We start from the raw sequence: 14,344 nt of genomic DNA, 5'->3' as shown, positions 1-14,344 counted from the left end.
TTGTCCTTATGGCGTTTCATTTCTATCTCTCTCACAGTGTTTCATCTGGTATTCGGTATGAGCATACGGTTTGAATGTCTGGCAAGTCATCCTTATATACGTCGATACCTGTAACATGTGGATTCATCCCGCCAATTGGTGTTCCTGAGTGACTAATTACTTGCATATCAGCTGTGTAGCTACTCCATTCACCAACTACGTGGCAACAGTGGGGTATAATTGGATTCTCCACTTGGGCGTTGCCTATTTGCCCTACCTTCGGGGAGACGGTCTGTATTGTGTTTTGTTATGTGTAACTGCAACTGCTATGCATGGAGACAAGTATAGTTTGGATTCATGTCCCCCGTGGATTGTGTGTGACAGGTAGAGTATTTGGTTCAACATGTGGGTGTACCTGTCATCCCAACGTGTGATAACGGAGTATTGCAAACAAAACCTGTAACATGGCTGTTTGTTCTATTATACAATGCCTGCAATTTTGCATGACGCCTTTAATTGTGTCTCTCACACGGTATGTTGAGGGTTCTGCAGATGTAATTAACTGACTGGATGTTTGTGCTGCTATTACAGTCTGTATTGCTTTAGTTTCTAGTGTGGGGGATGTCGGTGGGTGTACGTAGCATATACAGGTTTGTGGGCCTTGCATTTCTACATAATCCGTATATATGTGTGTGGGCTCCGTCCCTAATTAGAGAGCTACAGTTAGTAGACTTATGTTATGGGATTGTATGTTGAGCCATTGTTAATTGGTTTCTATATCATCTGCAGGTGAGCTTGCTACTTGTATACCTCTGTAATTGCGGCGATATATCAAGGGATATGTGTAAGTGACAGCTATCCCTTGTATTTCTGTCCCAGATATTTGCAGTCATTATGGTTGTGTTGTTAAAAGAGCCTGTTTGCCATGGGTTGCCACCTTTTCATATGGTCATTGTTGGACACCTGCGGGACACACAGCGGTGTTTACAGGCCAACACGTAGCCACGGTCATTACACAGGTTAGCACATACTTTTATCCTCACTACATACCTATTGTTGTGTGACTTTGGCTACTTATCATATTGCATGTAACATTTACGTTTCTTACATGCAGGCATAACTATTACATACGACTGTTACATTATATATGGGACATATTTATGTCCTACCATCTCGGACATTTGCCCTTTGTACTGTTTTATGTCTGGACACACCTGCCCAGGGTGGGGCTGTCCCTCCTACTGTGGGAAAGGTAGTAGCCGTATGCCTATGGCTAGCTATACCCACACCTACCGTACTGATCTGCCTCTGACTTGGCACTAACAAACACATGTTGCAGACACACACACATTACAGTCACACAGGGATGCACACGGCACCCTCAACGCACACTTACACAGACTACGGCACTCACAGACACAGTTGAACACAGTACCTACATGGACCGCGACACCGGCTGCAGTGACTAACTGTCCCTTCATATCATCATACTATTACTCGCAGATGTACTGTGCCGGTACTGTGTTCTATCGGTCTTTCAGCCTCGTGGTTACGCATGTCGGTATGTTACACATTCCATGGTTGGCGGTATCCTATTTATTTGTACCTCCAAGGTGTTATGAATGTCGTTGAACTATCTATTATATTTGCAGATATCGCTGAATCCATCTATATCACCATATATCCCTATAATTGCCCTTTCTATCTGTATTATATATATGCATATGTGTACATATATGTATATGTATATATATATATATATATATATATATATATATATATATATATATATCTGTCGGGGAACTTGACAGGCACACAGCACCACCATATGCTGTAAGGCTCATGTACTGTTCAGGTGTTGGCATTCAGTGTTCCACTGGCTGTTGTGTTTACAATGTTTGAGGGCTGCCTATGTAGGAGTCACACATTGGGCCACCTATACATTACAATTTACAGGTGGTCATGTTTGTGTGCCATCCATTTTACTGTGTGTGCAAGTGGAAAGGTGTCAGTCCGTAGGGGCCTACACTGTCAGAGTATGTGCTATACGTTCCCTCTTTGCCAAGGCGTAGGCATATTGGGCACGTCTCCGTCTGCCTACTGGGGCTGGCACAGTGTGTTCATGGTCTGAATCCCTCTGTGCCTGTAATGGCCTTGGCAATTGTGGTGGGCTATGAGGGCCTTCACCATTTTGTCCCTGCTGCAGCTGCTTCCGCAGGATCATATTATGTAGCATGGCACATACTATGACGATGTGGGCACACATGCCTGGAGAGTACTGCAAGGCTCCACCAGATGTATCCAAGCACCGGAACCGTGATTTCAGCATCCCGAACACACGCTCTATGATGATTCTGGTTTGTGCGTGTGCCTCATTATGGTGTTCTTGCATGGGTGTGTGTGCATTTCTGATGGGAGTCATCATCCACGGCTCCAGTGCATAGCCAGCATCCCCCACGAGATAGCCATGTGGGATGTCCCCTCTGACAAATACCCGATACAGCTGTGAGGCATGCCAGATATGGGAGTCATGGTAGCTTCCAGGGCTGCCAGCACCCACATCCATGATAATGCCCTGGGCATTGCACATGACCTGGCAGTTGATGGAGAGGAATCCCTTGCGGTTTATGTAGCGCCTACCCTGCTCACCGGGTGGTGACTTGATTTGTATGTGCATGCAGTCTATCGCACCCAGTACCTCCGGGTATTGTGCCACACGGTGGAAGTGGCGCATATTGCTGGCCAACTCCTCCTGAGTTCTGGGGAAGTATATCTGCTCATTGGCATGTGGTAACATGGCATCCAGGAACTGGTGTAGTACCCTGGATGCTGATGCCTGTGAGATACCCATTATATCTCCAGTTGGCCTTAGAAAGGTACCTGTGGCCAGTATTCGCAGGCTTACACATACCTTCATGTCCACTAGGATGGGTTCCCCTCTGTTGTTTCTGGTTCTCAGGCGTGGCCGGCACAGCTCCACTATTTGCTGTAAGATGTCCCTGTCCACCCTGTAATGCTCTACTATCTCCAGGTCATGTAGCCCCTGGTCTGAACACTCTCCTTCTCCTCTGAGGCCTGCGGTGGTTGTCAGCATCATCCTCCACAACACCGTCAGTCTCTAACACATGCTGATGAATCACAGCTATGGCAGCTCCCAACATGTACATTTTAAAAGTTCCCCGTGTGTTTACACCTATGGTGCAGTGTTTGGGAATACACAGGTGTGTGTTGGGTGCTTTCACACTTTATACTATTGTGCTGTGAACACCAATGATGTCATAGGGTGTGTATGTACGATCGTAGCTACAGGGTATCTTATGTGTTTTACTGCCGGAACTACTATTGTGGTGCCTTTGGTGTTGAATTACATTTGCCTGCCGTGGATTACCTCTTGACCTTCCCTTTACATTTCTGCACGTTGCACCTACCATTTTCTGGCGTGCATCCTGCAGCCTACTTTCATTTGTACTTTCCTGGACCTGGCGTATCTTGCGTTATGTGTGCTACTGCCGGTCTGCTGTCGGTTTGCTTTGCTCTGCTGTGTCAGGTCTCCTATCTTTGCAATCCAATACCTCCCCTCCTTTCTTTGCATTCCAATGCCTCCCCTATCCTGTTTTGCAGGTTTCTGCAAGCAGACTTGTCAGCTGCCATCGATTGGCCTTCGTGGGTTGATTGGTGTTGATTGCTCATTAGTACTCCAATTACCCTACTTCTGCATTTCCTTTTTTTCTTCCCCTGACCTTCCTGTTTCTGCTATTGTTTGCGGAGCGTGCGTCCGATTACTGGGTTTCGGGCATGTTTTCAGCCTCGTACACATGCGCTTTTCGGCACCATGTGTGCTCTCAGCTAAACGATTCCTCCCCACCCCTGTCCTGCAGCTTTGCTTAGCAATGGACAGGCCAGATTTGCAATGCTCCAATGTGCTTACTGCTACGGTGGCACACCCCTCTGCAGATGTCATGTATCTCCTCTGAGCCAGTCCTCGGTGTTATACCGCTGCGCTGTATGGTACAACCTTCATCTGGCAGGACATTTGCGATTCAGTATTATCTGCCTCATTTGCATGGCGTTGACTACTAATTCATAGTTACCGAGCCGAACACTATCACAGGCCCTTAGCAACCCTTGCACCTTGGTTGTGGTGTTCCATGCCTACCATTGTGTATTATGCTGTAAACCTGATTTCTATTACGTTGCGATTTTATGACATTTTTATATTATTTCTTTATGTTACAGCTTCTGCACACATGCCCTGCGGTTGTGTTGTGCGTTACTGTGGACATGACATTAAATGTTGTTATTTACGTGTTGTGCATCTTTTCTTATGCCATTGGCTGTGTATTTCGCCATTGGCATATGTTAACGTTGTGATACCTGGGTCTGGCCCTCTTCCATAGCTCCGATGTTCTGTTTGGGAAAATGTAAACTGTGTTTTTTGGTTTACATTTCAGTGGGCTTATGCTACGCCTGCACCACTTCATGAATCGCTATATGCCTTCATTTGCATGGTGCGACACTGCACATGGGGTGATTAGCATACCTACGCTGGGGGCTGCGCAGTTCTGGCATACGCCGGTAGTGCACGTGGAATTGGATCATACCTGAATCGCTCAACGGCCATATTTGGCATTATACCGCCTACGCTATGCCTGCGCCTGGCGCAAGCTTCATGAATTCCGGGGATAGTTTTGTAGCAGCAGTTTAATATACACATAACATACAGTTCAAATATGTATAATTATTTACAAAATTCCAGATGGCTGTGCTTCCTTCTGTCACACTTCTGTATAAATCATATCAATATTCAAAAATGACATAGAATTATTTACAAAATTCCAGACAGCTGTACTGGAAGTATTTCCTTCTGTAAATAAATCAGCCCGTGCATGTACAGCAACTGCACAGCTCCAAAAGACCTTATAGCAGTAAAATATTGTGAGCCAGCAGACTGTAGCATAAACTAATATATTTATTAGTTCAAAGGCATGAAAGGAGACAAAACAAACAGACCGGTTTCGGCTGTAAAAATACAAAGCGTTCTTCAGTACAGTAAAAAGAAATTCACTTCATCTCCCTTTTATAGCTTACCAATGAATGAAGCTTACAAATGATTACTTAATTATTCAGTTAAGCAAACCATTTAAATATATTCATTAAGACCTGGTGAAAACAGTGCCCCCAGTTTGACGATCCATTTTTTTCTCTTGTTATTTAATATCTGATGCCAACCTAATTTATTGGTTCTCTGTCCAATGATTCTGTCAGTTACAGTAAAAATAAAAATATGCATTTTTATGTATCTCAGTATGTTTGCATAAGGCATTTGTAAGCTTCTTGTGCTTGATGTCACTCAGATGTGCAGATATTCTGAATTTTAAAGGCCTGGATGTTTGTCCCACATAAAATGAAGAGCAGCTACAGGTAGCCAAATATATCACCCAGTCAGTCTGACAGTTAGCAAAAAAGAAAATGTCAAATACTTGCCCACTGTTTTTGATGCTGAACTGGCATGTCTTCATCACCCTTCCGCAGTGAGTGCAATGGCCACAAGGAAAGCAACCCTTTAGTTGATCCCTCGCCAGATTGGTTTGTATAGGGTCACCTTACTTCTCCAACCATGTTTGTAATGATTAAAGAATGAGCCCAAATTCCTGCCTTTTCTGAAGGAAAATTGACATCTGTCATCCAGAAACTCACATAATTTGTTGTCTGCCAAAAGTATGTTCCAATGTCTGTGGACACTGTTGAGTAGGACATCAGTGTTTCTACCATATGTAGTGACTAGTCAGATAGCTGATTTCTTGTTTTTAGTCTTATCCCTATATGCTAAGAGATCTTGCCTATTACGAATTGTCACACAATGCCTGGCCTGAAAGATATTCCCTGTTTTGTATCCTCTATTCCTGAATCTAGTAGTGAGATCTTCTTGATATACCTGATAAGTAGAATCATTTGAACATATACGTTTCATTCGCAAAAATTGTGATTTTGGGATGTTTCTGCATATATGTGGAGGATGAAAGCTGGTAGCATGGAGAAGTGAATTATATTGGGGGTATTTTCAAGATATACAGAGGAATAAGTAAATATACAGTGCCACAAGTTCATTATATTTGTTGAACTTTATTGCAGTTCATTTTTTGAGTACAGAAGGATACTGGGGAAAGTGTTTAGCTAAAACTATGTGTAGCACATGAAGGTGAGTATATACAAAGGTTGAATGGGTGCCATTTTACAATCTGTGACTGCTTAGTCATGGCATATGTATGAGTCTTGGTATAGTTTTGGTGCATACGTCATACTGGAACTACTCTATATATCCTAGTGGAATGTGTTTTTTCATATTTTCAGATATACAAGGGAACAAGTAAAGATACAGGGATGCAAGCTCATTAATTTTGTTGAACATTACTGCAGTTCATTTTTTGAGTACAGAAGGATATTGGGGAATGTGCTTGGCTGAAAAGTACATGTAACACATGAAGGCGAGTATACACCAAGGTCGAATGGTCGCCATTTTGTCTCATTTGGATGCAGTTCATTTTTGAACTGTGGACTTATAGCAAATCTTATGGACAAATTAGTATAAGAACTTTGTCAATACACATTTTTGATTTGGATTCAGATTATAAAACTATATGCTTTGTTCTTGAGGTCGGAAAACAGAAATTGTTTCACTATTGATATACTGGTTCATGGATATTTATCAAATGAGCACAGTTTTAAACTAAACTAATCCGGGGGTAAACGTAATACCTATTTTGATCTCTTGGCAAGTAATTGTGTTTCTAATTTAAAGAATTATTAATGGCTAATTAAGCAAAATATTCTTATCGACAATTTTTGGGATTTTTTTGAATTATGATGCACAGTTTAACAACTTTGAAACCAGATTTGAGGTTATTGAAGCAAAAAATGACTTTATTATTGACAACATTAGCTATTGGTATTCAATTTTTGAATATATAACAGTATATATGTTTGAGCATTTTCCATGTATTAGTTTGGATAATGGAAGTGAAACAGTCTAAACAGTGCAGGAACAATTTTTATGGGATGAATACATGTGGAACAAGGCTACAGCAGGCAACTGTTCATTACATAATATAATCTTGGTAATACCCATGATTCATACATATACTTTTTGTCCTTGAACTATTGGCTTCCTGAACTAGGAATTAGTGAACCTATGCAGGGATTTACATGTTATATCTTAATCTCTTTCATTTTTAAGTGGAGATATACTTTTTGTCGACTATACCTATACAAACCAATCCACATTTATTATAACTGGATTGTGTTCCAATTTAAGACTTGGTCTCTAAATAAATATTTTATACAACAAGGATTTTTCCTTTAAACAAGGTATTCTGAGGACCCTTGATAGTTGACAGGGAGTATATTCACATTGATGGAGTTTAATTAATTGGATTATTAACACTTATTCCTCATTTGGATGTTGGCTTTATGAACATTATTAATAACCTTCCTTGATTCCTGGTTGGGTTTTTAGCTTGACAATCATTACTGATGTACATCAAAGGCTATTATAACTCAAGTCTTTTGAATATGGTGACTATGAGCTTAGCACTGCTTAATTATTAAAAGCATTTTTCAGCAGGAGCTAACATTGCTCTTAATCTCTTCATATGCACGTTTTATAATTGTGGAGCTATTGATTCATTGGGTGTTGTGACTTAGCACTGCTTTTAGATATATATTGAGGAGCAGGGACTATATTGACCACACTCAACTTTTATTTATTTATTTTTTTACATTGATATGGCATATGGCCCAAGTGAGTCAGTGTGTCGAGACTTAGCACTGATTTGATAAAATACGCACATATATATATATATATATATATATATATATATATATATATATATATATAGCAGCAGGGGCTAATACTGTCCACACTTGATATCTCAGTCTTAGCATTGCCACAAAGGTTGGTTTCTTTACAAGCTATATGAGTATGTGTTGCGACTTAGCACTTTTTGAAGAAATATATTGAGGAGCAGGGGCCATATTATTTACTCTTGACCCTTTTCATATTGATATGGCATATGTCCTCACAAAGTCAGTGAGTCGAGACTTAGCACTGCTGTGTAAAAAAAAAAAAAATATATATATATATATATATATATATATATATATATATATATATATAGGAGCATGGACTAATATTGTCCAGACTTGACATTTCCATATTAATTGGTACATGAACATAGGATTCCAATAAAGGTTGTTATATAATTAAAAATAATAATATATTATTTTAACCCAATCATTGGATAAAGTTTAGGTATTTCTTTGATTATCCCAACAGTAAGATTCATATTTCCAACCTCTGATGTTAGAATAAGGGGACAAACAGCATATGATTTGCATTGTTTATTAACCATCAATGGATCTTACTAACCTGCTACAGGGCCTGTCCTCAGATAAGGATGACTTGAAGATTTTTGGCCTTGGCAACATAGCCAATAAAAATGGGCCGGAAGATGTGGTCCTAGAAAATACTTGTGAGGCGCAGCTTCTCAAACTTAATAAAAGTATGAGGTCCCTTCAGACTAACCTTTGTCATTCCAAGCTTTTCAAAGCATATATAACTAAGGGTATCACACCACGTGGGTTAAGTGTACGTATAAAGCAATTGGTTACAAATATTGATACCACTCTTACAGAACAATGGACTGAGGCTCAATGAAGAGCCTCTATGAGCTTTGTTGAAACTTTAGCCTCTCATTACGAGAGAACAATTGACAAAAGCATATTAAAAATCACACAAATGTGTGCGGACATTCAGAAATTTGAAGGACAGGAATCTTACAGCACCTGTCTTAGAAAACTCAGTCAGGATCTGCTAACTTTAGAGCAGCAATTACAGGACAGAAAAATAAAAAAATTTCACAGGGACTTATCCGACTATGAGGGGGCATCCCTTTTTAAGTAATAGACATGTGAGGTTTGAGCAGACACACCGAAAGGTGGCCAAAAGGAAAAGACCCAGATCCATCCTCAAAAAGCCTTCCTCATCCAGTTATGATACTTCTGGGGAGTAATCCTCGTCAGGTTTTGAGCCTGATGCACAGCATGCCCCAGAATCTCCAGCCTCCAAATGAAGTAATACCTCAATCCCTTTACGAGTAGGCAAAGGGGGGGGGGGTGAGGAAACATCACAAAACTGGACAACATGGAAGGATTGTTGAAACTGATGGTACAGAAATAGTAGAGAATAATGTATTGAACATATCATTCACTCCTTTGTCACCCACCCAAATAAAAATTCTAAATAAAGGTCTTAATTTTATACCGGACTTTTATGTGTCTGAAGATACATTCACAAAAGATATAACTGCATTTTGTAGACTTCTTAACCTTAGATTATTTTTCCAAACAGCAACTAATCCTGAATCGCAGGATGGTTTCAGATACCACAAATTTAATTTTATGCCATCAATGCATCATAATGTGTTAATGTTTCAGAATTGCATTCTCAAAGATCTGCATTTCAATTTTAGGGAACTCCATGCCAAATCAAACAATCTCTCAAAGATCAAAATTAATGTTATCCATTAACCTGAAACTAATCATGATTTGGCAATATTGTCTGCAGATAAGGGTAGTGTAGTGGTGGTACAGGATTGGACCCAATATAATATGGAAGCTATGAGATGGTTAGCTGATAATCGCCATTATACTCATATGACATTGGACCCAACTCCCGGTTTCATGAAACAAATTGACCAGTTTCTGGCATCAGCCAAAAACGAGGGAATAATCATGGACAATACACTACACCACTTCTCAGTGCCCAACCCATCTAGCCCATACTTATATTTTTTACCCAAAATACACAAGAATCTGGAAAATCCACCTGGTAGACCTATAGTTTCAGGTAGGGGTTCCCTCACTGAACCATTATCCCAGTTCTTGACACAGTATTTAAAACCACTTCTAAAATGGGTTAGGGCCCACATTCAAGACACAACGGAACTCCTTAAAATCATCTCAGACATACTGCTTGAGCCTGGGTGGTTGCTCTGCACCCTTGATGTTTCTTCATTGTATACCAACATTCCTCAATGGGTGGGGCTTGAAGCATTAGATTACTGGTTATATAACTTAGAGCTGTATCAACTGGGTTTTAACACCTTTTTACTTTGCCTGGCTGAACATGTTCTTACAAAGTACGTGTTCTATTATCAGAATAAATGCTACTTACAAATATAAGGCACTGCCATGGGAGCTTCATTTGCTCCCATATATGCTGATTGATTTATTTATGGCCCACATTGAGGAAAGTGCAGTTGTGTACACTTACCATAAATGAAGATGTTCGAGTGTATTCACTGTTGCAGTCATTACATTTGGGTTATCTGCTTACAGGTAGCCCTCAGTTGGCCTGATTAACAAGGTCTTGGGTCCTGCATCAGTTGCTGTCCCTTCTTCCATGACGTCAGGTCATCAGGGGTATAAAACATGCAGCCAATGCCATTACATCAGTTTTTCTTGCCCCAGATGTCAGGTGCCCCCCTAATGGGAAGCAATTAAATATAAAAGTACAATGATATACCTCCATCAAAAAAGCAAATACACCAAAAAGGCTTTTAAGCATAGTAAAGGAAGGTAGAGGTATAGCCAAAAGAAGCTAGGGGGCTGGAGGGAGGGTAACCAGGACTGCAACAGTGAATACCCTCGAACATCTACATTTATGGTAAGTGTATACAACTGTGCTATGTTCTTCGTGTTTCACTGTTGCAGTAATTACATTTGGGTAGATTCCCAAAGCTATGGCTGGGAGGAGGAATTTAGATAGCATTAGAACCAGCTATAAGGCCCTGCAAGACTGCAGTGGCAAAGCCAGCTCTGAATTTAGAGAAAATTGGCAAATGATAATGCCTGGTGAAAGTATGTACAGAACTCCAGGTAGCAGCTTCTAGGATGTCCCTGGTAGGGACGCCTCTGAGAAAGGCTGTAACGGTAGATGCAGCCTTGGTGGGGTGAGGTCTGATCCCCTGGGGGATAGGTTTTCCATGGTGCTGCAGCCTTGGTGGGGTGAGGTCTGATCCCCTGGGGGATAGGTTTTCCATGGTGCTTATAGCAGAAATGAATGCAATGGCCTATCCACTTAGGAATGGTTTGCTTTGAAATAGCCTTCCCCTCTGCCCCTGCAGCAAATGCCACCAGCATTTGTTCAGATTTCCTTTAAGGTTTAGTCCTGTCCAAGTAGAATCTAAGTTGTCTGTGCACATCTAAGGAATGCAGTATCTGTTCCCCTTTGTTCTGTGGATTGGGAAAGAAGGTTGGCAAATGAATGGACTGATTAAGAGCCACAATGGATACCACCTTGGGCATGAAGGATGGATTGGTTCTGAGGGACACCCTGTCCGCATGAAAGATGATGAAAGGCTCCACAGCCATAAGGGCCTGCAATTCAGATACCCTTGTAGCTGAAGTGATTGCTAAAAGGAAAGCTGTTTTCCAAGAAAGAAATGTTAAGTCTGCAGTAGCAGCTGGCTCAAAAGGAGGTAGAGTGAGTTTCTCCAAAACAAAGTTAAGGTCCCAGGCTGGGGTTGGAGCTCTCCTAGGTGGTCTCAAATTTTTGGCCCCTCTGAGGAACTGCTTGAGCAGTTGATGAGAGAAGAGGGGAGGTTCTGTGTTATAATGAGCTGAAATGGGCGAGGCATGGATTTTAATGGAGGAAAAAGACAGGCCCTTGTGAAGCATCTCAGTTAAGTATTGTAAAATCTGAGGTAAATTGGGTGCTGCTGTGCTCATTCCTTGAGAATGGTTCCAGGCACAGAATCTTTTCCCATTTTTCAGCATAAGATTTTCTAGTACTAGGCCTCCTTGCCTCTAAAATGATATCCATCACAGGTTTACTGAGGGATGGTAAAGGAGAAATTATGTGATTAGCCAGGCTGCAAGGTTCAGTGTTAGAAGCTGAGGGTGCAGAATCTGGTTCTCCTGCTGAGACAACAGGGAAGGAGTCTGAGGCAGGTGCCATGGGGATAACCATGACACACTGTGCAGGAGGGGGTACCAGTGTTGGCGTGGCCAGTCTGGAGCAATCAAAATCATCCTTGGTTTGTCCTGTTTGATTTTTAGTAGTACCTTGGAGATCAGAGGCAGAGGGGGGAAGGCATAGACTGATGGGTTTTTCCAGCTGAAGGACAAAGCATCCACTTTCCAGGCTTGTTTGTGGGGAGTCCTTGTGCAAAAGTTGTCCAATTGGTAGTTCTGGAGAGAGGTAAACAGGTCTATATCTGGGCTCCCCCATTTGCTTGTCAACATGTTGAAAATCCTTGGTTCCAGATTCCACTTGTGTGGGTCCATGAGGTTTCTGCTTAGTCCGTCTGCCAGTGTATTTAATTTTCCTGGCAGGAATTGAGCTTGTAGATGCACTTGGTAGCTCAAGGCTGTGTTCCACAATACCATGGCTAGTCTGCAGAGGGGGTAAGAATGTGTACACCCCTGCTTGTTTATGTACCACATAACAGTGGTGTTGTCCATCTTTACTATTAGATGTCCTGGAAGAATGTGGTCCTTGAAGGCTGTCAGAGCATTCTGTACAGATAACATTTCTTTTTAATTGATATGCAGGTGCATTTGACTTGGGTTACATTTGCCCTGAATGCACTTCCCTGCCAGGTGAGCCCCCCATGCATAGTCTGATGCGTCTGTTGTTAGGGTTTGGGTGGCAGGGGGTGGTGTGAAAGGTAGTCCCTTGTTTTGGTGGTAGGCCTCTGCCCACCAAAGGAACTCTAGGCATGGGCAAGGTATGATAGGAATCATTGCTTCTAAATCCTGCGAATGTTGACATCATAGGCTTTTTAGATACCACTGTAGTTTCTTCATATGCAGTCCTGCATATGGAATTAGAAGAATGCAGGATGCCATGAACCCCAAGGCTTGCAGTATTTGTCTTGCAGATAGCAGGGTTTTTGTGGCCACTTGTTTGAAGTAGGTTGTCAAATGAACTTGTTTCTCTGGCATGAGATAAGCCATCTGGGAAGCTGTATTCAAGCTTGCTCCTAGGAATATAATTTGTTGACAGGGTACCATGTGAGATTTTTTTTCGTTGATGGTGTACCCCAGACAAGTTAGAACCCTTTGTACAAAGGCCAGATGATTCAAAAGTATGTCCTGGCTTTCTGCCTGAGTTAGACAATCGTCCAAGTAAGGGTATATTTGAATATTTCTTTGCCTGCAAAATGCAATAACTGGAGCTAGGCACTTTGTGAATACCCTGGGCACAGTAGATAAGCCAAAGGGCAGTGCAGAGAACTGATAGTATGTGTAGCCTGCTTTGAAGCGTAGGTATCTTCTGCAAGATTCCCTGATTGGGATGTGCAGGTATGCTTCTTTTAAATCTAGTGTTGCCAACCAGGCATCTTTGCCTAGCATAGGAAGTAATTGGTGAAGAGTCAGCATCTTGAATTTTGGAATCTCCAAAAAGGTGTTTAGAGTAGACAGGTCCAGGATAGGATGCCATGAATTGCCTTTTCTGGGTACTAGGAAAAGTCTTGAGTAGAAACCTTGTCCCTTTTCCTCTTCTGGTACCAGTTGAATAGCCCCCATGCTTAAGAGAGAAAGTACTTGATTTTGGGCCTCTGCCAACTGATTTGGGGGTAGGTCCGGCCACCCGGTTGGTGTTGGTAATGTGTGGAAGTGAAATCGGTATCCCTGGGACACTATATTTAAAACCCATTTGTCCTGGGTAATGAGTTCCCAATTCTTTGCATGAAGAGCAATCTTCCCCCCCAAAGGGGCAGTCAGTTGATAAGTGCTTGGAAATTTTAAAAGGAAGTCATTGAGACTGTTTACCATAGGGGGGAGTCTTATTATTTCCAGATTTGGAAGTGGAGGCCCCCCACTGCTTAGTCCTGTGTGTCCCCTGGGACTGAAACCTGGGGTTTTTGCTGTGTCTGTGTTTGGCTTGAGAAGACCTGGATGGGGCTGGAAAGGATAAATTCTTAGAAGGCCAGTGCCTACTAAATCTAGGAGGCTGAACTTGTAAGAAATCTTTAACAGTTTGAATAGATTTAGCTATATATTCCATCTTTTTAAGAACTTCCTTAGCCTTTTTGCCAAACAGGTGATCCTAATTTAAGGGAGCATCCAACAATTTAGCTTTAACATGATCAGGCAAAGATTGCTCCTTAAGCCAAGCATGCCTTCTGAGCACAGACCCAGTAACATCAGCCCTGCAAGAGGCCTCTAATGAATCAAAACCACATTGCAAAGTATGTTTTCCAACTTGTTCAGCAGAATGCATTAAATCCTGTAATTCTTTATTTTCCACACAGTCAGGAATCAACATCATTTTCTGTTTAAGCAATCCAATAACATGTTG

The sequence above is a fragment of the Protopterus annectens genome, chromosome 5.part1 (genome assembly GCF_019279795.1).
Source record: "Protopterus annectens isolate FY-2018-M chromosome 5.part1, PAN1.0, whole genome shotgun sequence".
In the NCBI taxonomy this organism is placed as follows: Eukaryota; Metazoa; Chordata; order Ceratodontiformes; family Protopteridae; genus Protopterus; species Protopterus annectens.
Note: the sequence above shows the minus strand (reverse complement) of the source record.